This window comes from Centroberyx gerrardi, chromosome 11 (assembly GCF_048128805.1).
Source record: "Centroberyx gerrardi isolate f3 chromosome 11, fCenGer3.hap1.cur.20231027, whole genome shotgun sequence".
Lineage (NCBI taxonomy): Eukaryota > Metazoa > Chordata > Actinopteri > Beryciformes > Berycidae > Centroberyx > Centroberyx gerrardi.
In genome coordinates, this window is record NC_136007.1 from 17138789 (window position 1) to 17159919 (window position 21131).

The following is a 21131-nucleotide window of genomic DNA, read 5'->3' on the forward strand; positions in this document are numbered from 1 at the left end:
ATATGCTAATGTGCCTTGTGGTGTTTCCATACACGTTATATGATTTGGAAAACACACACACAATTTGTCACATTGGAGTTGCTTACTGCACTCCATTTATTGTCCATTTTAAAATTAATTTGCATTCAAAAGTCCATTCCTCGGTGTGGTTAGACAGGTGTAAACAAACAGAAACAATTTAAATCCATTCACCATTTGGCGGGAGCGGGGTTTGAACCCACGACCTCGTGCTCCCTAAGCAACAGCACTAACAGTTCTTCTCCAGTGAGGATATGCTGTGTGCTAAGGCAGTTAGAACTGAAATAAATAAATACTGAAGTTGATTCTACTGCTTTTATCCCTCCAAAAAATGTCTGTGTATTAAACCCCATCATGTCCTGGCGGATTGTGTTTTATACTGGCTTATATCAGCATTTGATCACTGTCAGCATCTTCTTCTTTGCCTGTTTTCTCATCATAGTCAATAATAGTAGTGCTGAGTTGAAAAGTAAAGTGAACATACCTAGAGGACTATAGCGTTCAAAGCTTAGTTTTGGAGCATATATGGAAGATTGTGTTATCTAAATTTCTTTTCATTTGAGGCTTTTGACAGACAATAACTTTTCACTTATAGTTTTGTTATAAATAATAACTGTCTGAGGTTTGTGACACTTTTACACCAACAGACTGTTAATATCCTCCTTTGAGAGTCAAGACCCACATGCGTCCACTTGTCTCAATATAGGAAGGAAGAAGGACCCTGTGTGCTCTCTGATGACTCCATAGCTCGGGCCTGATTACATCATGCATTTTGCCTCAGCTGGTCTATAATTTTAACTTGTAAGCACCTCTGGTTGATCCTGGTGCCAGCGCCCCTCCTTCTCCATCTCTGGCAGTGGGTGGTTCCACCATCAGACACATGGGTGTTGGTTCATACAGTCTGACATTGAAACCCGGCTCATAATTTCTCACAGGGAACCATCAAAGGTTCTCAAACATCATCATCCATGTTGGCACAAATGATGTTTGTCTGAAGCTATCTGGAAGCATTAAGCGCAGCATCGTCTCCGTGTTTCACATGGCTTAGAAAATGTGTGAGTAAACGATCTTCTCCGGTCTACTGTCTCTAAATGGGAGTGTAGATTATTGGCAGCAGCTTCCTTTCCCTAAATCACGGGTCGTCCTCCTGGTGCTCCAACAACAACATGAACTTCTCCTCTACTCATAGAGAGGGAGAGGAGTGCCTCCGCTTCAGAGATACACTCCTGCTCTCCACCAACACAGAGCAAGAGTTGAACTTTGCCAGCTATCACACATTCTCTGTGTATAACTCACATATTCCTGAGCCTTTCAAGACCCCCAACCCATGAGTCAGCCCTTGTTTCCATGGCAACTCGTCTAGTGCCACCCTCTCACAGTGTGGTATCCAGTCTGCCAGTTCTGTATAATAACCCTGTTTACTCCACTCAGACTGTGGCAAGTATTGTGTAGCATATTGGTGCAGTGGTTTCCTGACAGAGAAGTGAAATGGCTCCACCTGTCTCAAACGAGCCGCCCGGCCTCCACAAAAGACTCCTAGATTGAATGGTGTTTCTATTAATGACCTTGCTCACATTCCACGCCAAACTACTACGGAGGCGGGGGTGAAAACATCCGGTCACAGCTCAACCGCTTGATTTTAAATCACAGCATGCTCTTCGTTAACTTGCATAATTTATGTTCATTTATTTGCATCTGGACCCTCGAAACAAACCCAACGGCGCTATACAGAGATATGAGCTCACACAGTCGATAACGGAGGGTGATACGGATCTAAATGGGTACAGTGGTCACAGGAAGAGGCAGTGAACCAGCCAGATATTTTTAAAGTAACTTAATCTGTACTTTTCTCTGTGCCAAAGACATTTTAAATATCTTGCTTTGAACCTGTGTCACAAAAACAGCAACACAAACAGTTACAGTAATTGGGATTTTATCAAACATTTACCAAACTCCTCTCGACCCTCTGCAAATCTGCTTACAAACTACGCATCTTTGGAATTGCTTGTGACCGGAGATATTAACTGGCTGCCTCAGACCTCAGATAAAAGACATTTGTAATATACTAGATGTTCAACTATAAGAAAAGAAAAGTTCCCAAATAGAAAAAGACTTCTAGACCCAACGAGGTTCCACATTGGTTAGGTCTAAATTTTAAATGGCTTTGAAAAGGAATTGCACAGAATTTGATTCACTGACATCTTTGCATTATTTACATCTACATAATCTGTCTGATGTTGTGTCATCATCTATCTAGCACTGTGTTGAGCTATTTTACATCTATGTTTGCTGCAGTGAGGATAATAAACACACTGCCTTTGACAGATTCAGAGTCAAGGACAGTAACAGGAACGGCAAATGTTGCTCTCTGAAGCTCTCCATCCCGTTAAGGGGAAAGGAACCAAGCGTTTGGTAAGGGAAGTGTGCTTACCATTACTGATACATGACATCTTCAGTTAACACTTCACTGATGCAGGCTATCTGTTTAAAATATCTTACAGATTACATGCCAGGTTAGCTCTAGTCCAGTCAAATTGCTTTGCATCCACCCGCTCACAGTGACTTCCCTTTGACTAAAAGTAACCTAATCCTCCATTCTCTGTGTTACTGCTAGAGAAGTATAGGATGCCTTATATAGAAGTAACATTACAAAGTCAAGAGGAACTGATATGCTCGTTCCTTGCCTCCTAAAGCTTTCTGTGCAATTTATATCTGAACCCATTGTTCACATTTTCAATAATTTTCAAATTTGTCTGGTGCCTGCATTATGCCTAGAATTTAAAAGTCCCTGCACCTCTTACACAAAGGTGGAGATACTACAAGTCCCCCTCTGCCTAAAAACTCTGCTGCCTTAGCAAAAATATTTGAATTATTAATAAACTGCCAGCTTAATGTGTTCCCAAGACATTTCTAACTAAAAACTTTTATGACCCTATATCAGTCTGTCTTAAACCGGGCTCTAATACAATCGTAAATGTATCACTTGTTAATAGCCAGACTGACAGTGTGGCAATAAAAGGAACTTGAGGATATTATGAAAGCTCAAGACAATAAGCAGCACTGTGAAGCTGTTTGTTGATCTTCCAAAAGCAGTTGATTGCATTCTGATAAAAAAACAAAAAAAACACTTGCATGGCTTTTGGTACGATGATGCTACATCTTCCTGGTTTAAAACTGCTTCCAAAGACAGGATACAATATGTCTCAACAGAAGAAATTTCAAGTAATTTTCTAACATCTCAAAGGGTATTCTGCAATTTTAGGTCCTGAATAGGCCCAGTCTTGATCTCTCCAAATGCTTTTGGCATCCTGAACTAGGGGGACCATGTGCAAAAAGGGCTGCAGTTCACTAACTGTTCATTGAATATGGCTGAAAATAACCTCAAACCAAAGACGATTAAAGCTGTACTTTCACGTTATAGTCGTAGTCATTTTTCACAAAGTAATAAGTACACAGAGCCAAAACATAGAGCTGTGGGTTACTGTCTAAATACTTAGGCAGCTCACTGCATTTATATTTAAATGAATTGTGATTATTTTTAGCTGATATTGGGGAACAGGACGCATCAACTGTCCTTTCTTCAATATGTTTAAATGTGGAAGAAAATGGTCATAGTGACTATTTGCACCCTTGCATGATGTTCATCTCTGGATCAGAAATGCACACACTCCGCTCCCCCAAGCCCACACTGCAGACACATCTCTCCAATGTCCCTCCACATCATTCACGTCTGACACCAGCGCAGCGTTTGATGGGAATGGGACTTGAACCCCGCTCGTCCTGCTCCCCAAAGCAACAACTCCACCACCGCACCAACAGAAAGATGCTGCTGCTGTGTTGCTGGGCTGCCTGGCAGGAGCCACTTAAATCTTTTGTCTAAAACGGCTTTGAAGAGGAGTTGCACAGAACTTGATGATCTGGCTGTTATGTCATCTATCTATCAACTTCACCCTCTGAATGGCACCTACTGTTTATGTAATCCATGTCTCAGCTGTCTCCAGGCTACAAAAATCCTTATTTAGCCTCTCTCCTGCTCTTCATCCACACAGACTGAAGTGGGTTTCCTAGGTGAAACCAATCAGGGATCATAACAAAAAGGGATTCATATGGTCAGCATATTTCATTAAAAAAAAAGCTATTCCTAATATTTTGCAAACACAGCGTATACTGCACAGTACTAATCAAGCATTGCACCCATTACAATAATGAACAGAACAAGACAACTGCTTTGTTTTTCTCTTCTACCACAGGATCAATCCAGGAATGATTATCTAAGACGGGCGGCTGAAGGGTTTAACTGCTCTCCAGGACTTTGTGAAGATTTGGAGCGGTCACTTAGACCGTTCAGAGGCAGCCGCTCTCCACAGATCCCCTCATGGTACCGGAGCCAGAAACTCAATAATGCATGCAGACAGTGGTGTTTAATCCCGCGTGTCAGTATTGAAAACACTGTTAGCAGTGAGTGGCTAGTAATGATCTCATGCCTAACCTCACATGTTCATGTTCATGTGTCATGTGATGAACTCGACTTTATTTCAGCGCTGGACTGAAATCAGTCCCTTTGTGTGTTAAGCGCCAAAAGTCAGACTGATGACAGCGCTGGGTTTTTGATATTCTTACATCGCCCAAAGTTAAAGTTACGCCACAGAACCTGCACCAAGGGAAAGCGAATCTGAAATGACACTTTGGAGCAGCAGAACGGCAGGATTATATCTATTTCTATACTGCAGCTCAGCCGACGCTCCCTCGCTCTTTTTGTCAGTTCTGCGGTGATCTCAGTGTTTTGGAGGGTAGATGTTTGGTTGGACGAAGGTTAATGAGATCTCTGTCCGGTTTGGTGGTTATGTTAAGTCCAGGCCAAGGTTAACGGGCCGCCGGTGTATGCTGTCAGGACTCAACAATGAAGCCGAAGTCAGAGGCCTGTCATATTAAACATACACCGTTTTAAGGGGAAGTCATGGTCTCTCTGCGCTCTTTGCACCCCGCTCGCTCGAGGCTGCGTCCTGTGAAACAGGAAGTGATGACTGACTTTTTAACCCAGAAAGGATGAGTGTCGTCACCATATCTCTAATGCTGCTTTCCACACCTATGGCGGTCTGAGTGACTCACTGCAGCATGAGTGAGCAGCCTTCTGTCCCCTAGCAGCAGCTGTCCACTAATAACTACTAATTATTTAACTCAGAGGATAACAAAGTTTTTTCTTATTTCCATTATTGCCAATGAAAAGTCTATTCGCCACAGTCAGAAGCTGCTACTGTCTGTTCTACTGCAGGTTTGTCTTACCTGCTGTAAGTCATAGGCTCCAAAAATACATTAAAAACAGCTCAGAGACAAACTGCTGCATTGACAAATGTAATCCATCATGTTGAGCAGCACATGTACTGCAGTTTTTCCTAACATGATTTTATCATACAGCTAATTGGGGGCTATTTTCAGTTTTTCCATTACTGTGCATTGTTAGTTACTTCTGGTGGCAGTGAAGAGGCAAAATGAAACTTAAGGCAGAGTGGGAGGCAAATGCGCATAATGATCTCTTCACATTCAGTACTGGCAGAATGGAACTACTTCTGAACTGCAATGATTGTGTCTTGTTAGTCATGTTAGGAAAAAATACAATGCACATGCTGTTTAAAATGATGGATTATGTTAGTCAAGGCAACAGTGTGTCTCTGCCAATTGTTTTTAATGGATTTTTTTTTAAAACAATGGGAGCCTATGATTTCCATGTCGGGCCAACCTGCAGTAGAACTGTAGAAATAACTAGCTTCTGACAGTGGAAAATAACTTCGACTTTTCAATAAGGGCAATAAGAAAAAAGTAGCATTATCCTTCGACCTTCATCTCACGTGCTTTCATCAAACTTAACGCTGATCACACTTTCTCAGCAGGCTCTTGAAGTATTTGAGGGTAAACAAAATATTGCTTCCAGATAGAAATGATGGAGATTTGATTTGTATTCCCTTCAGGTGAAGCTATGTGAAAATCGGCTTAACAGCTTAGCACAGGCAGCCATTAGATGTGATCAATGACAAAGGTTGTGCTCTTCCTACAGCCTTTCAACTCTATCACATCAAGTTTAAGAAAACAAGGTTTCAGTGAGCGGGTAGACGCACAGGTTATTGCTGCGCTCATTGGTTTTCTGTCGTAATAGAAAGTTCAAGTTGTGAAATACACAGTTTGTGCTCACATATTTGGCAAGCAGTCTTTCAAAGCACCAGACTCCCTTGGCGTAATCTGTTTTTGATCCTTGGCACTCCATGCACACGTGAGATTAAAATGACATGCTCAGATGGAGAAATTGGCAAATTATTATGACAGCTTAAACAACAAAATCCAGCATGTTACTATGCTACAGCGAAAATGTAACTAGGGTAGGAAACATGCATATTGGCTTCCTGTAGGTGTCCTTTAAGCTTGCCACTACACTACAGTGTCATGTGAGTTACTGTAATGTTTCTGTCCATCCTTAGTTAAAAGCTGCTTTGCTGTTTCTTAACCATGAGGTGTAAATCAACTTCTAACGGTGATTGATTTTGGGGAAATTCAAAGCCAGTCTCAGTCTCACTCTCATTATTGATCCCATGAAACTCTGTTACATTTGCGATCAGGTTGCATCCCTACCTTGCTGTTGGATATGTGACACTTAACTGAATTGGTTGCAATGCTCTCAAGAAAGTAAATGTGTATTATTGTGCCTGGACTTGATTCAGAAAATGAGTTCATTCTAATGCCCAACACTTCCTCTAAGCATCCTCAATCTTCCCCGCCGCCCCCCTTCCCCACACTGCGGACAGTGAACTGGGCCAAGTCCAGAGGCTGCTAAGTGGTTAGCACTGCAGCACTCTCTTTTTGTAATGTGTTTTATCTCTCTTTTTCATTCAAACAGTTTGCAAATGTCAATCCGAGTTATTGGTCTCCAAAGACGTATAAGCTTGGCTCCCTGGCACCTGTACTCAGTAGACTGACTTTAATAAGAGGATATCTGTCAAGGTGGCGGGGGGAAAGCAGGCTTCAAACAAGCTCAGAATTTCAGCTGTAATATGTGGGAAATATTGCGGCAATGGAGATAGGCAATCTTGCCAACAAGTATGACCACAATTTTCATAATGCTTTTGGTCCATAAGGCCCACAGTGTTATCCTCACTGATTTTTTTTATAGAAAATCAGTCATATCCCTGCTGTATAGGCTAAATTCCACATCACACCATCACCATTAGAGTGAATTTGACAGTTTGGCTTTTTAAATACTCACTCTAATGACGTTTTTACAACACACCACGGTGATACTGGCAGATGGCAGCAGGATGGCAGTTAAGTCATTTAAAGAAAACACCATTTATTTCCTTGGCTTGTGCTGTCAGAAGTATCACAACATTAAACATGTAAAGACATCATTACACCTTCCTTCTCTCATTTCTCTCTTGTCAATTATTGTTATACCATATTGCATGCAAATTGGATCTTTGCATATCTTCAAAGAGACAATCGAAATTGTATTGAGTTATTTTACTTCACCAGGCACTTTTCACATCTGAAGCAAAAATCTATCTCTGTTCTTCACTTTCCTCAAAAAAATGTCTGTTGAGGAAAAATAAACTTCAAGTCAAAATGTGAATGTAAATGTTAAACCTTTAATGCCACAGCAGGATAAATCAGCCAAAATGTTTTTTTAAAGTGTTGTCTTTGGCTGTATCTATTACACATGGCAGCTCTCACTGTTGGTGTGTGTTGCATGCAGAGGTCAAGTCCACCTTTGGGCTGTACAGTGGGATGAAGCATCTTCTTCACACAATGAAATACCTTCAATTTGAAGGAGAGCCACCCTCCCTTAAATCTCTCCTTCAAAAATTGAAAATACGTCTTCTGCCTTATAAATTATTAATGAGGCCAGGGGAACAGGGGGCGAGGGTTAGACAGTTGTCAATTATTCATTGGTTGGTCGCTCCCTTGTCCACTCTCTAACCATTGGGGATGTGGTGGGGCATCCAAAACACACACGCACATGTACACACACACACACACACACACACACACACACACACACAGACACACTTCGTTAGCTGAGTTGTTATGATTTGTATCCAAGTCTGCGTCCCACCCTTTGTTAGTGAATGTGTGGCTCAGCTTATCATACACATCATACATGGCCATCTGAAGTGTGATTTCAGTGGTGTCTGGTGCAGTTTCACTTCTTTTGTGAGTGTTTGTATTCAGGAACAAGCTGGTAGTACGTAAGCAAGCTATTCAAATGTGGAGTCAGACGTGCATGACTTATATCAGCGAAGTCAGAGGTGCAAGTACAAATCTGAATGTTTCATAATTGAGCACGTTGACAACATTTTGCATTATCTTTACTCATAGGCGGGAACAAAATCGGTGGACCTCCCCCTTCAGTAAATGCAGCCCAGAAAGAGGAAGCATGCTCAGAAAAGCTCCTTCTATAGTAATGTCTGTATCAAAACCTAACTTCCTCTTGTTTTGAATAGTCCAACCTAAAACTGATGCACTCTCTCAAACGCACCGTTTAATACCATTGTTTTTGAGTTAATGCCATTTTGCCATAATAGAAGAAAACACGTCACACCATTGTTTGATGTGTTATGTGCCATGACATCGGATCCATACTGTATGTGGAGAGAACGCTGCCACAAGCTTCCTGTGTATCTGAAAATACACCTTCGTGTTTTTGTGCACGTGAGAGAGAGAGAGAGAGAGAGAGAGAGAGAGAGAGAGAGAGGAAGAGAGACTGAAGGTCTAAATGCAAGAGATGGTTTGAGTAAATGTGTGTGTGCTTCGTGTGCCTCTGCTGACTCTATAAAACCGTGTCGAAGCCACACAGACGCGGCACACTGTCCACAGTGACAGGAAGAACAGCTGTCCCTCTGCGACAGCCCTGTGTATGCCTTGTATGTGTGTGTACATGTGTGTGTGTGTGTGTGTGTGTGTGTGACAGAGAGAGGAACTGACCCTCAATTCACATCACTGTATCTATTATGTCGAGCTGAACGGGTTCACTGTTATTCCTCTCTCATCTGTACAACCGGCTTTGAGGGAGAGGAAAAGAGATTGCCCAACGATTGCCGTAATAGCGTTCTGAACTGTTACCCTACCTTGTCCGCTTGCAGAGGAAGAGACGCTGACCTCCCTCGCTTCCTCACTATCCCTATTGTCCGCCGAAACGTAGCCTAGTGCCCGTGAAATGGCTGCACCGCCCACACACACTCTCTCATCCCCACTCCTCCAGCTGAAAATCTTTGTCTACGGGAGCAAATGTCTGAAAACTTGGCACAGATGTCTTCAGTTACAATATTCTCGATAAGTGGTGCTTATGACCTGAGGGAGCTGAAGTTGGTAAAGGCCACTTCTGAATTGTTGCCGTCCAAGTCACAACCTACTCCGGCTACTCCAGTGTCCATTATGCCAATGATCTTAGTGGACACAAACCCCTATTATCGTTTAGAGAAATAGGCTTATGTCTCGTATTGACGTTTTTGCAGTCATTGTCACCGTTGAAGTCCCACATCATGAATCTATCCTGCTTTTATACTGCAGTGGCCGCTACAGTCCGGTCTTTCTCAAACGTAGCAAGGTACAAGTGAGTACACGTCATGTCTCTAAATGGACTGGTTGCAACAATTTGGATGGATGAATAGAGTAAAAATAAGACATTTTTCAAACTGTTCTTCTCAGGGAAAGAGCATATGTGCAGCAGTAGTGTAGATCTACTGCATGAGGTGAAAGTGGGACTTCTAAGAAAGCAGCAGTGAACTCTAAGAGTATTTGAACAGCAGGACATCTTGGCTCCATGCTCTTATTATTTTGGATATGAAGACTGTAATCTATGAACATCACCTTGCTCTTGATATCTTATTTTCAGCTGCTATTCCCAGCCTTTTGGCATTTCATAGTGTCTCCATGAGGTTACAGCTGCCCTTGGCTCTAAATTACACCGGCGTAATATGGAGAACATGGTTGGTAAATAAATAGAACTAAATTAGCTGCTAACCTAGAGCACCCAACCTCCGTATATGGGTCAACTTGATCCAAGGACGGGGATTGGAAGCTAGCTAATAAAAACTAAAGTCCTGTGGTGGATACAACACATGGGCACTTGGGTAAAATATGCAATTGTGTGTTGTATGAAAACACCCTCAAATCAGTCTGTTTATACTTTAACCTCGTAGATATTGTATCATCGCACATCAAAAATAATAACGGACAGAACATTTTCAGAGCCAAAATGTGAGAAAAAATATGCTATAGCCTACTGACCACATTTCTTTCGAGCTCACTATACATCTGTACATTGCAGGCAGGAAGAGCACTTGCTGCTGTTTATAGCAGCCCCAGCCTCTCCCCTGCCTGGTGGCCTTGTGTCACTTACTCAGGCTGCTCTGCACCTTCTGACCTACATAGAAATGTGCAGCTCACAAAATCCACGCGGCAATATGCTAACTGTGCTGGGCGATGCAGATATAGCTGTTGATTTAGCTCCTGTATAACTCTGCTGTGTCCCTGTGTGTGAGCTATGTTTCGTAAGAAGGAAAAGGTCCTGCATGTCTGTGGCTTTCAGCAGACTTCTGAAAAAAAACCTCACAGTGTGTCACCGGAAGAATTAATGCACATTAATGCTCGCATGGAATGATTCATTGACCCATTACCTGCTCAATTGTAAAGTTTATCAGTATATGCCTGGAGCCGGCAACATTTTTTCTGGCACTATTTTTTTTTTTTTTAGATATAAAATTGAGTATCCAGACATATAACTGTGGTGACTGCAGGGCACGTTATTTGTCTCACATCAATAACAATGACAGAGAATAAGGGAAGTGTAACGGGACTTAATTTCAAAGCAGACAAGACCCCCCTCCCCCCTCCCCTCTCACACACACACACGCCACACACACTCACGCCACCACCCGTCCCCCTTCCCTCCTCTGCCTTTGAGGTCACATCTCTCTGCGTTTCCTGTGTGCGGTTGCCGTCTGGCCCAGTAAGGGGCACACAGACAAGACAGCCGTGAACGATACTGTATCTGCCAGTGCTGCAACTACGCACCTCTCACTGGAAACTGCTTTCTTTTCTGACTTCTTTAACCTGCAAATGGAACAGTTGAAGCTGCAACTCCCCCCCCCCCCCCCCCCCGCCTCTTGATAGCGACAGAACGGACAGAATCAAGAGTTTCCTCAGTCGGAAATAAATGTGTCGATAATTTCTAATATTTCATGCATCTGCCCAAGAATAGAATATTGTTCATGAGGGTATTTTTACACTCCTCTCAGCGCAGGATGTTTTCTGCCTTTTTGATCTGTATTTACTAAGTATAGAGATGTAGTGATGTGGTGGGAGTGTGCATGGTTGGCGTTTCAGTAGCTCTGAATACCCCTGAGTGCACTTCTGCTGTAATGGCAATGTGAACAATGAAAAGAGGAGGCATTGCTCGGCTTAATGGTTTAACGTATGTATGACCTAACTGAGGAGGACACTGTGATTACTGACAACAGGCTTGAGTGTATTTCTGAATAGGGGGCATCTTACAACATGCAAACGCTGTATATGTGAAGGGATTTTCATGCATGTGGGACGTCCGAGCTCGCCTGATGGAAATGTTGGTATTCACCGCAGAAGATTACACAAATACTTCTGGAGAAGAATTTGCGGTTTCCAGATATTTTCAGACTATGACATCAGGACTTTATTGTTGGAGTTTTATTATTGGAGTAGGCCTAAAACATAATCAACAATGATTTTGTTCTTTGTACCAATTTTTTTTTCAATTATTCTACAATATTCTTGACTTCACACTAGAAGAGCCAATGGTTTGTGGGGGTCTAACAGAGGGCCAACAAGCTGTCAACTGAATCGGGTATTATGACCATTATTCCTTGTGTGATTTTGAAAATCTAACGACACTGATTTGTATAGAAAGTAGGCCTTGGAATAGTCACAGAGTGACATTTTGAAAGCTGAGATAGTCAATATATATGATATTTCAAAACAAGAGTCAACTGACAGCAGCTTGGTCTTTCTAGTGTTCAGCCACTGAGAATCGACTGCACTAATGACAAAAGCCTCCCTGAATGTCATACAAATATCATCTTTGCACTTCTTTTCTCTCTGTCACCTTGAATAAATCTTTATCTTATTCCTTCTTGTCTTAATTGTGCAGACAGCTGCTGCACAGCTATCGGAAGGCAATAAACTAGGACTCAACTGTAGTGAGAGCTTCCATTAAGTCCATTGGCCACAGGGGACAGGTGACAACAGAGAGCAGGAGCTAAGAGGATCCACCCAGTGGCTTACACTGCCGGCATCCTGCCATCCGATGAGGGGAAGGCTCCGCCTGTCCAACTGCCTTCCTCGCTGAGCCCCCACAGGGAGTCTGCCTGGGTGTAGCCATGCAAAATGGCTCCAAATGAGAGGAATGATACGATGCTGACTCAGACCAAAACAGAATCTGCCTGGTAACCTAACAATGTATTAATCTAAATCCACACAGCACAACAGTTATTTTGTTGACACCAACCAAAATCACTTGTCTCATATCTATGTTGACTTTTTGGTTGTCTTTTTTTCATTTACCCTGACATGAGAGCAATATAAGTGTAATAATACTTTTAACACCTACATAGACTTCACTACTTTCTAAAACCCTCTTGTCTGATACACCATACAAGAGGGTTTAATATCTCCACCTTCAACCTGCATTATTTCCAGACTGTCACCTCTTTCCAACGTGTGAAGAGTGCTGATTTTTGACTGTTACCATCTATTTGCTGAAGCTGTTGCTCTATGAAAAAGGAGTCACAATATTATTCTGTACGCAAACAGGACAAACGGTGTGAGCTAAAGTTTAAATCCTGGGTGGCAAACAGCTTGAGGAGCGATTAGCCTGAGTCTGTTGGCCCTGTGGCAGTGATTGAATCCTCACAGATGTGTGAAGCTGCTAACAAACGGTCATCACCGTTCAACTCAAAGCACACTTCTCCACCTGCATTTGCAAAGGACAAGTTGAGGGCTTGGAGCCAAAGGGGCGTAAGTGCGTTATAGTAGATTTTACAGGAGAGCCAAAACAAATTTTGATCAAACTTGGATCAGCTGCCGTTACCACATACTAAGCACAATATTTTAACTTTTTGTGTTCAGACTGAGCATTACCATAAAAACAATACTACTACAGTTTAAGTTAAACTACTACTTTTTTTTTTTCTTTTGCTAGGATAATACATTTTTGTATGTGTCCCAGGACACATCACTTACTGATGTGTCCTGGGACACATTCAAAGACCTGTAAAACTCCTCATAACACTGAGGGATAACTTCAGCTACCAGCAGTCTTACTACCAGAGCTCATCTTGACCAGTTCACACTCCTAACATTATAAAATAACATTTTGAATCTATAGGCCTAAGTATTTCATGGGAATATTAACGTATTTACATTCATCTAATATTGACCTAGAATATTAATTAGGATATGAATAGGATACTAAAAATGATGTGATCAAGCTGCCATGCTAGCATTACTTACGTCAGCGTGCATTTTGAGTTGACCTAAGCTGTTAGAATCCTCTACCCACAATGCTTGTTCAGGGTCAAAAGTGAGGTTTTGCTTGGTGTCAAAAGGGCGTAAGTGCAGTTACACCCTTTTGGCAGCAAACAAAACCCTACTTTTACTGTTACGGTTTTCAGTTTTTGTTTAATTAAAACTTATAGGTCATGATTTCAGTTGTGTCCTTTTGGCACTGAAAAGATCTCACTGAGACCTTTCAATATAATACTCATATTCGCCCAAAATCGCACTTACACCCCTTTGGCTCCAAGCCCTCGAAGTGTAATAACATGGCTCCTTTGTATGATCCTTTGTTTCTTTTTACGATTTGGTTTCAGAATACAATATGGTCATTGTCCTCTGGTGTCACAGGTTACCGTTGACATAGGCACTGACTGAGGGACTATTTTTTAGGATTATTTTATGGCATTACTTCTTCACTGGACAGTAAGGGTTGACAGGAGAGAGAAAGACGGTGAGACACGTGAGAGCCAAATTTGAACCCACAACATCAGAAGCACATGGTATACAGTCAAGCTCTCTTGGCTCCAGTTGGTGCAGGAAATAAAAGGGGGCCGGATCGATCCAAGAGTCTCCTCTACCTCTGCTCCCCTCCCACTCAAGCTGGAGTGTGTGTGCCACATGTCCCACAGAGGCCTCTCTTAGAAAAAAACACCCATAGGTCGTACAGAGACACACTGTGGCGATGGTGTGACTCCTGACCAGATGCAGAAATACAGATACAGATGGACACCAATAACCATGTCTATTATTTAGCTCACATTATTGTCTTTTAAAGAGAAAATCTGCCCTAAAACAGAATCCTTAGGCTGTATGCTATTTCTTTGGTCTTGGACAGTTAATTAATATCAATTTATATTCATGAACATGGAAAACACTTTCTCATGGGCTACTGGCAGCGTCCTTCTAAGATTAGTGTCCATTTCATATTACAGGAGTCTGTCCAGCTTTATTCAGAGTCACAGATATTAAACGTGTCAAATAATTGGGCCGGCTCCAGGCTCCAGTTTGACTGCAGCTGGACTGGGGGACAACAGACTGAGTCCCAACATGTTCACATAGCAACTTCATCACATCAAATGTCTCCAAACCAGATCAGACTCAGCCTTAAAACTAAACCGTTCAGAGTTGTGGTAACGGTTTTGAATCCAAAATGTAGTCATATCCCTGACTCTGGGCATTGTCAGTGTCTAAAAAATAGTCTCTTATTCATTGTCAGTAGAGCCACTTGAAGACATCATATTCTGATAAATAGCACATAACAGCCTTGATGCCCTAATTATAGCAGACAGAAGTCATACATGTGATTGTTTTAGGTGATTACATTTGGGAAATCAACTCCCCATCGCTCTAAATGCAGGGCAACACCTCAACTACTTTACAAATACAGTATATTCACCTAAATCTGGCTTGGAAAATATGTCGTCAGGAAAGAGGGGAAATGATAAATCAGTTTTGTTTGAAAAACATCTATCTCAATGAATTGTTATGGAGATAAAAAGGAAATTGTGGACCATGAGGGGTGTGAGGCCTTCAGTTACTCTAGTATTAGTAACCAATAAGACTTACACCTGCTGTATCTAATTACTCTAAAACAAGTACTCTGAAGCAAGGATTATCTATTATTTGGTTGACTGCTGTTGTTTGCCTGTAACTCTGTCTGTCTTTACATTAAATAGCCCTATGGACATTTGTGAGGTTGTATTGTTTGACACATGGCCATAGACAGAGCATTATCCTGTTTTACTGGATGGTAATATATGCAATGCAGTGAACGGCAGTAGGAGAAAAGTCTGTGTGCATCACAGTGGAGTTGGATAAATAGGTTGCATACTGTTAGCACAGTTATGTCAATGCTTCTCAGGAGCTGAGTTGGATGGGCAGTTCATGCAGACATACTGTATTTTAGGATTACCATTTACCATGAAGAATGAGTGTAGACAGAGAGCAAAAGACACACACATACACACATCTGACAACCATCCATGTAAAGTAGCCTCTGATGAATAACATCACACCCTCCTGCCGGTCTAGCCAGGAACACAAACACAATGCCACCAAATCATATCTAGTTATACAATCATACGTGCTTCCACACTCATTCACTAAGAGAGCGTCTCCACCAGGTCAAGCCCAAATGCATTTTATCATCTGAAATGCTAATGACAACCACAGTGAATACCACATAGCATGAGGGACCATGCGGCTCAATGTAAATTAAATGGCCCGTCCTTTGAGTGCACTGGCTTATGTAAGCTGCTGCTTGTCTCTTTCCCCCCCTAGTCCTCCATTCCCTCCTTTCTTTTCCTTCAGCAGCCTCATCCAGAACCCTGAAATCCCCAACATCTCATAAACCCACAGCCCCATCTTAAATGAGGGGGGAAGAAGAGAAGAAAAAAAAAAAAAAAAGGGCTCCCGCATCCCTCATTTTCTCTGCCACCTTGAAAACAACACCCCAATTCCGGCTGTGGTTCTCCATTCCATCATTGTCTGTGCACATGACATGCAGTGGTATTACAATCCTCTTTATCCACATAAATCCCCTGCACACCACAGCAGACTGAGGCTGATGGCTTCTTTGTCTCTGAAAATATGTATTTGGAATAATTCCCATTCCTCTTTTTTTTTTGTTCCTGCATCTTTATCTCATCCCTTTCTCTCTCTCTCCCTCTCTCTCTTTCATTCTCTCAGTCTCCCTCATTCTTCCTCCCTCCTTCCCTCCCTCCACCTTGCCCTCATCTCCGAGTCCTGCAGCCACAAGCGCTCTACAGCAAGGTTTTGCAGTGGCTTCCTGACAATGTCATAACACCATTTTTTTAAGGCATTTCTGCTTTGCTGGACAGCGTACAATGGAGAGAGACAGGAAAGATGGTGGGATAGTCGAGGGGGGGTGGGGGTGTGTGGAGGGGGTGGGGGTTGGGGGGGGAGTGGGGGGGGTGACCGGGTATGAAATGCGACAAAGGTTGGATTGAAACCTCCAATGTCGCGTGTAAATAGTATGTAGAGAGCACCTTAGCTCACTGAGCCACTAGGACGCCCCAGTAACACCCCAGTAAACACATTTTTACAGAGCTGGCAGCAACACAATAGACAGAGAGGACAAGCTTCAAGATGATTTCATAATGCTGAGACATTATTTCATACCCTGTGTCATTTTCATACATTACGTCTGTGGCTGAATTGCTTGAATATAAGAGCATATGCATGCCTATACAGAGGTCTCGGGCATACATGGGTGTGCGGATCCGTCCAGCTGAATTCATTATCATCAGAAAGAGGACGTAGGGGAGGCTGGAATGTGCGTTCTCCATAATCTCAATACAGAAAGAAAAGGCTTACCTCCACATTTCAGCTCTGCCCGACCCTGCCTTGTTTCATCCTGTTCCTCTCTGTCGACTCCCTCCCCTTCTCTCCCCATGACAGCATTTTTCTGCTATCTATCTCCACGGTGAGGCTTTTTCTCCTCCTCCTTCAGTTCCCCCTGTCTGCTGCTCTCTTCCTCTCTCCAAAAATAAAAAAAACACACACACAATACTTCCCAATCTCTACGTCTAATAACGCAGCTCCTCTATTCTGTTGTTAAGTCAAAAGAGGCAGGTTGATTTGTGCTGCCCTCCCTCCCTCCCTCTCTCTTTCTCTCTCTCTCTCTCTCTCTCTCTCTCTCTCTCGCGCTGATTCTATTCCATTCACATCACGCTGAAAGCCAACCCCCCTCTTTCTCCTCCTCTCACACACAGCAGACCCAGTCTCTCTCTCCTCCCCCCCTCCCCATCTCCTTGTCAGAGAGAGGTTGAGGCAGCAACGGACAGCAATGGGCAGGATGAGAGCTTTCTGTGTCTTCGGTTGAAATTCAAAATGCTTTATTGGCAAGACTGTAAATGTACAATGTTGCTGAATCAAGTGCTAAAGAAAGACATTGCAAAAAATATATATATAATATGACATGAACAACCAGAAATGATGTAGCATATCAGATAAAGATAAGTAAGCTGTTATATCAAGATAGTCAGTTCTCACAATTAGTCTGTTGGGGTTATCTTGTTCTCTCTTTTCCTCTCTTTTCCTCTTACTCACACTAATCCCTTTTCTACACTAATGTGCTGATAGATAGGGGAACTAGCAAATGACAAGCACATGCATTTAGTGTCTCATTTTCTTTGTGCCAAAATTGACATTTCTGTGCAAGTGAGTTTAAAAGGTTGGGAATGGCTGACTGGGGGGCAAAGATGAAAAACGGCCATGTGTATGTGTGTGTGTTTGTGTGTGTTTGTTTGGCTGTAGAGACCTTTGTGTACTCCCCAAACGTAGGCAAGTGGGTGGAGGCCATACCAAACAATCGACCTGCTCAAAAACAATGAGAGCGCAGGAGCAGACAGACCATAACAACATGACCTCGCCCTTTCCTCCCCGTCAGATTCTGCACCTTCTTACGCGTTTTTACCTGTGCTTTACCTGAATTTGAGTATTACAGGAGCGCATAGAGGCCCAGATGACATACATGAAAACCAGAGATGTTTAGGAGAAGAGGAGAGTAATGCTGCTTAACTTGTACTGCACCACAGCAAAGGGCCCAGCACCATCCCCCTAATTACTGTATGAAGTCTAGTCCTGGCCTTACCATATGGCCATGTTAACAGGTCAGCGGCTCTGGTCAAGCTCAGAGCAGAGCGGGGGGTTGGGGGTGGGGATAAGAAGTCTGTGCTGTTGGTAGCAAGTGCCTGTAACAGATAAGAGAGAAAACGCAGAGGAACCAAGATGATAGCAGTGCAGCATTTATATTTTTTTTAACATGCAGTTCTCAGTATGTGTTCGTCAACAGCCAAGATCTGCTTTTTTAGCAGCTGTGGGAATCTGTTGCTTCCACCAGTGTTCAGTTTTTTGCTGACTGTTATAATCAGCTAATATTAATGGTTGACTTTAAGTGAACTCATATACAGGTAAGCAAGAAAGTTAATCTGCTCAAGTGAAATATCCCTTTAACTGCCATAAATTTGACGATGTTGAGTGGCTGTGACCTCGTTTATCTCATTCACATAGACTCAAAAAACAAAGTTCTCATAAAATACAGATATTAATATCTATTAATTTCACACTAACCTTAATCTATGTCAATGAAACTAACCATACATGATAACAAGTGCCACTGGAAGTTGTGCAATTTCTATTTCTATACTGTGCACAGTAACTCTTTCCTAGATCTTTCTCCAGTATGTCACATTGTATCCCATCTGATACCAAGAAAAATAATCTGTGTATTTAATGGTTTCCATTTACTGGCAGTTATGGTAAATCATGATTTGAATTTGTAAACAGGTTTGAATGTTAAGACGTCCTCAGTCCCATCAAAAGTCATATTGAAATTGAAATACAACAATCAGTGCTACAGTGACACCATGTGGAGACATTCTACCAAGTCTGTTTTAAGGGTTTCAACTCTGTTGTGAAACCCTTTTGTTTTCTGATGTTTTTTTTCTTTTTCCACACTCACTTCAAATTGCTATGAGGTGGAACATGCTAGAGAAATGCCGTTTTAAACAGTGACAGAAGATGTGTCTGCAACATGACCCCAATTAGCCTGAGGGTGGCGCTATAATTAAAGGTCAAATATGAAAATTTTAATAGGCCATATGTGGTACCCTGTGTCTCATCAGAGCTTTTATTTCATGATCACACTTTAGTTAAATGTATTGTTCCCAAGGAAGTTCATTCATTTTACATGAGTGAATCTGTTGCAGATGCAATGCGTTGCGAAGCAGATGTTGCATTTGTTGGATTTATCCTACTTTTGCACTGATGATACACAAGCCCTAAAAACATCACAGCCCCAATAAACCCAACTGTGAGCCAAAATCAAGGTTCATTCTCAAAACCAAAGCAAAGGTATAATACAACTAGAATGTTTTTTATTAGACCCTGAAGATGATTTTATGGATCATCTTTTTTCCCCAGTGATAGGTAGCAGTAGATGGCTTTCAAGAATCTAGGTCAATCTGTGCCATACAACGTAACAACAGTGCACATGTAATGGCGCTCTTTCTCTGTGAGCCTTTACCACAGTAACACAAAATTCTTCGGTAGGAGGAAAATAATTTCAATTTTGGCCTAATTAAATTTGTGCAAGTGGCAGGAAGAGGGCCATCTGATGCAATGAGTAGCAAGGAACATCAGGGTGCAGGATCTACCAGGTCATGACCGACTGTCATGACTCAACGAATATCACATGTTGAGGGTGAAATGGTGGCTACTGATGCAGCATGGTGTTTTCTAGCCAAAGGTTTAGGATCCAGGAGGGAAGACTGGACGTAGCAGATCCTAGTCCCACCAAAACAGACCCTTGGCTACCTTTTGATTTTAACCTTTATTTATTGAGGTAGTCTCATTGAGATCAGCAGCAAAACATTATACACAAACTAACAAACAAGCACAATCCAATGCACATTGCAGAGTCAGCATTCGGTGAACATACCTAGACAGATCATCAGAAACAATCACAAACATCATTAAATAAGCCAGCAATTACGAATTTAAAATCATCTAACGGGATAAGATGTTCTAGTTTCAAAGACCTTTTTTAATTGATTCCATTTATAAGGTGCATAGTACTGGAAAGCAGTCGAATTCAGTATATGCATGCAGAATATCTAAGGTTAGCCGGTCCTGAGATCTGGTACAACTCTCTGAGCATCTGGAGAGTAGATGGCAGATTTGCCACGCTGCCAATGGACTTTGATCCATCTGGACAATGGATTACCAGGAGGCGTGGTAACGTATCAGTATCTGATGTTGCAGAAAGGTTATGTGCACACAGCAGGGAGAAACCACTGGCACCATTCAAGAGCTAATACTCATTAGGACCATACAGCAAAGGCCTTGTCTCTCTCTTTATGGAATTTTTGTCATTGGACAAAAGGAACGCTTGCTCCTCGGCTGTCTATTCCTTGTTGTTATAGTGCAGCCTCAAGCAGGCCTCACTGTGTATCATCTCAGACCAGAAGGAGCGGAGGCCCCTGAGAAAACAATGCACAGCAATAATGGGAGGTCCAGTGTGCTGCCCCACTGAAACTAGAGAGACAGCAACGATAGTCTCTACTAAATGAAAGGCCACAAAGTCAGCCTTCACCCCACTGTTGGTCTGGAAAGTAAAGTCCAGTAAAGTTCACTGTTAAAGCCAGAGGGTCCAGTGGTTGGGGGGGTCATAAAAAACCTGAAGCGAAAGACTTGCCAGGAGCAGAAACCCAAGAGACGGAGCTCTTAGATCTCAGCGGTCCGCAGAATATCAACCACCAGCTAGGTACCAAGATGAAGGGTGTGTACTAGTTGTCAGGAACGACTTCCCAAATGAGTAATGTGGAGAGGGTGAAATAATTAAGTGTGAAATTCCTGCTCGCCCTCTGGGGAATCGGTGTGCCTCGCCCGTATGACAGGTGTGGAAAGAAAATGGCTGTGATGTTCTGCTGGGAGAAGCTACCCCAGAACCGCAGTGCAGCCAAATGTCAGGCTGACGATCCAAACCCGCAGTGCAGAAATGCACAAGGGCTACC

The 21131-nt window shown here is 42.4% G+C and overlaps 1 protein-coding gene across 4 annotated transcripts in view; it reads right to left on the reverse strand.

Moving 5' to 3' along the window:
- sipa1 (signal-induced proliferation-associated 1) overlaps window positions 1-17181 on the reverse strand; it is a 36153-nt gene extending 18972 nt beyond the window's left edge. For all 4 annotated transcript variants that reach the window (XR_013506841.1, XR_013506840.1, XM_071898112.2 and 1 more), the window contains exon 1: window positions 16930-17181. The gene's annotated coding sequence lies outside the window, so the exon portion shown is untranslated. The remainder of the gene's footprint in view (window positions 1-16929) is intronic.
- Between the last annotated feature and the right edge of the window lie 3950 nt (window positions 17182-21131).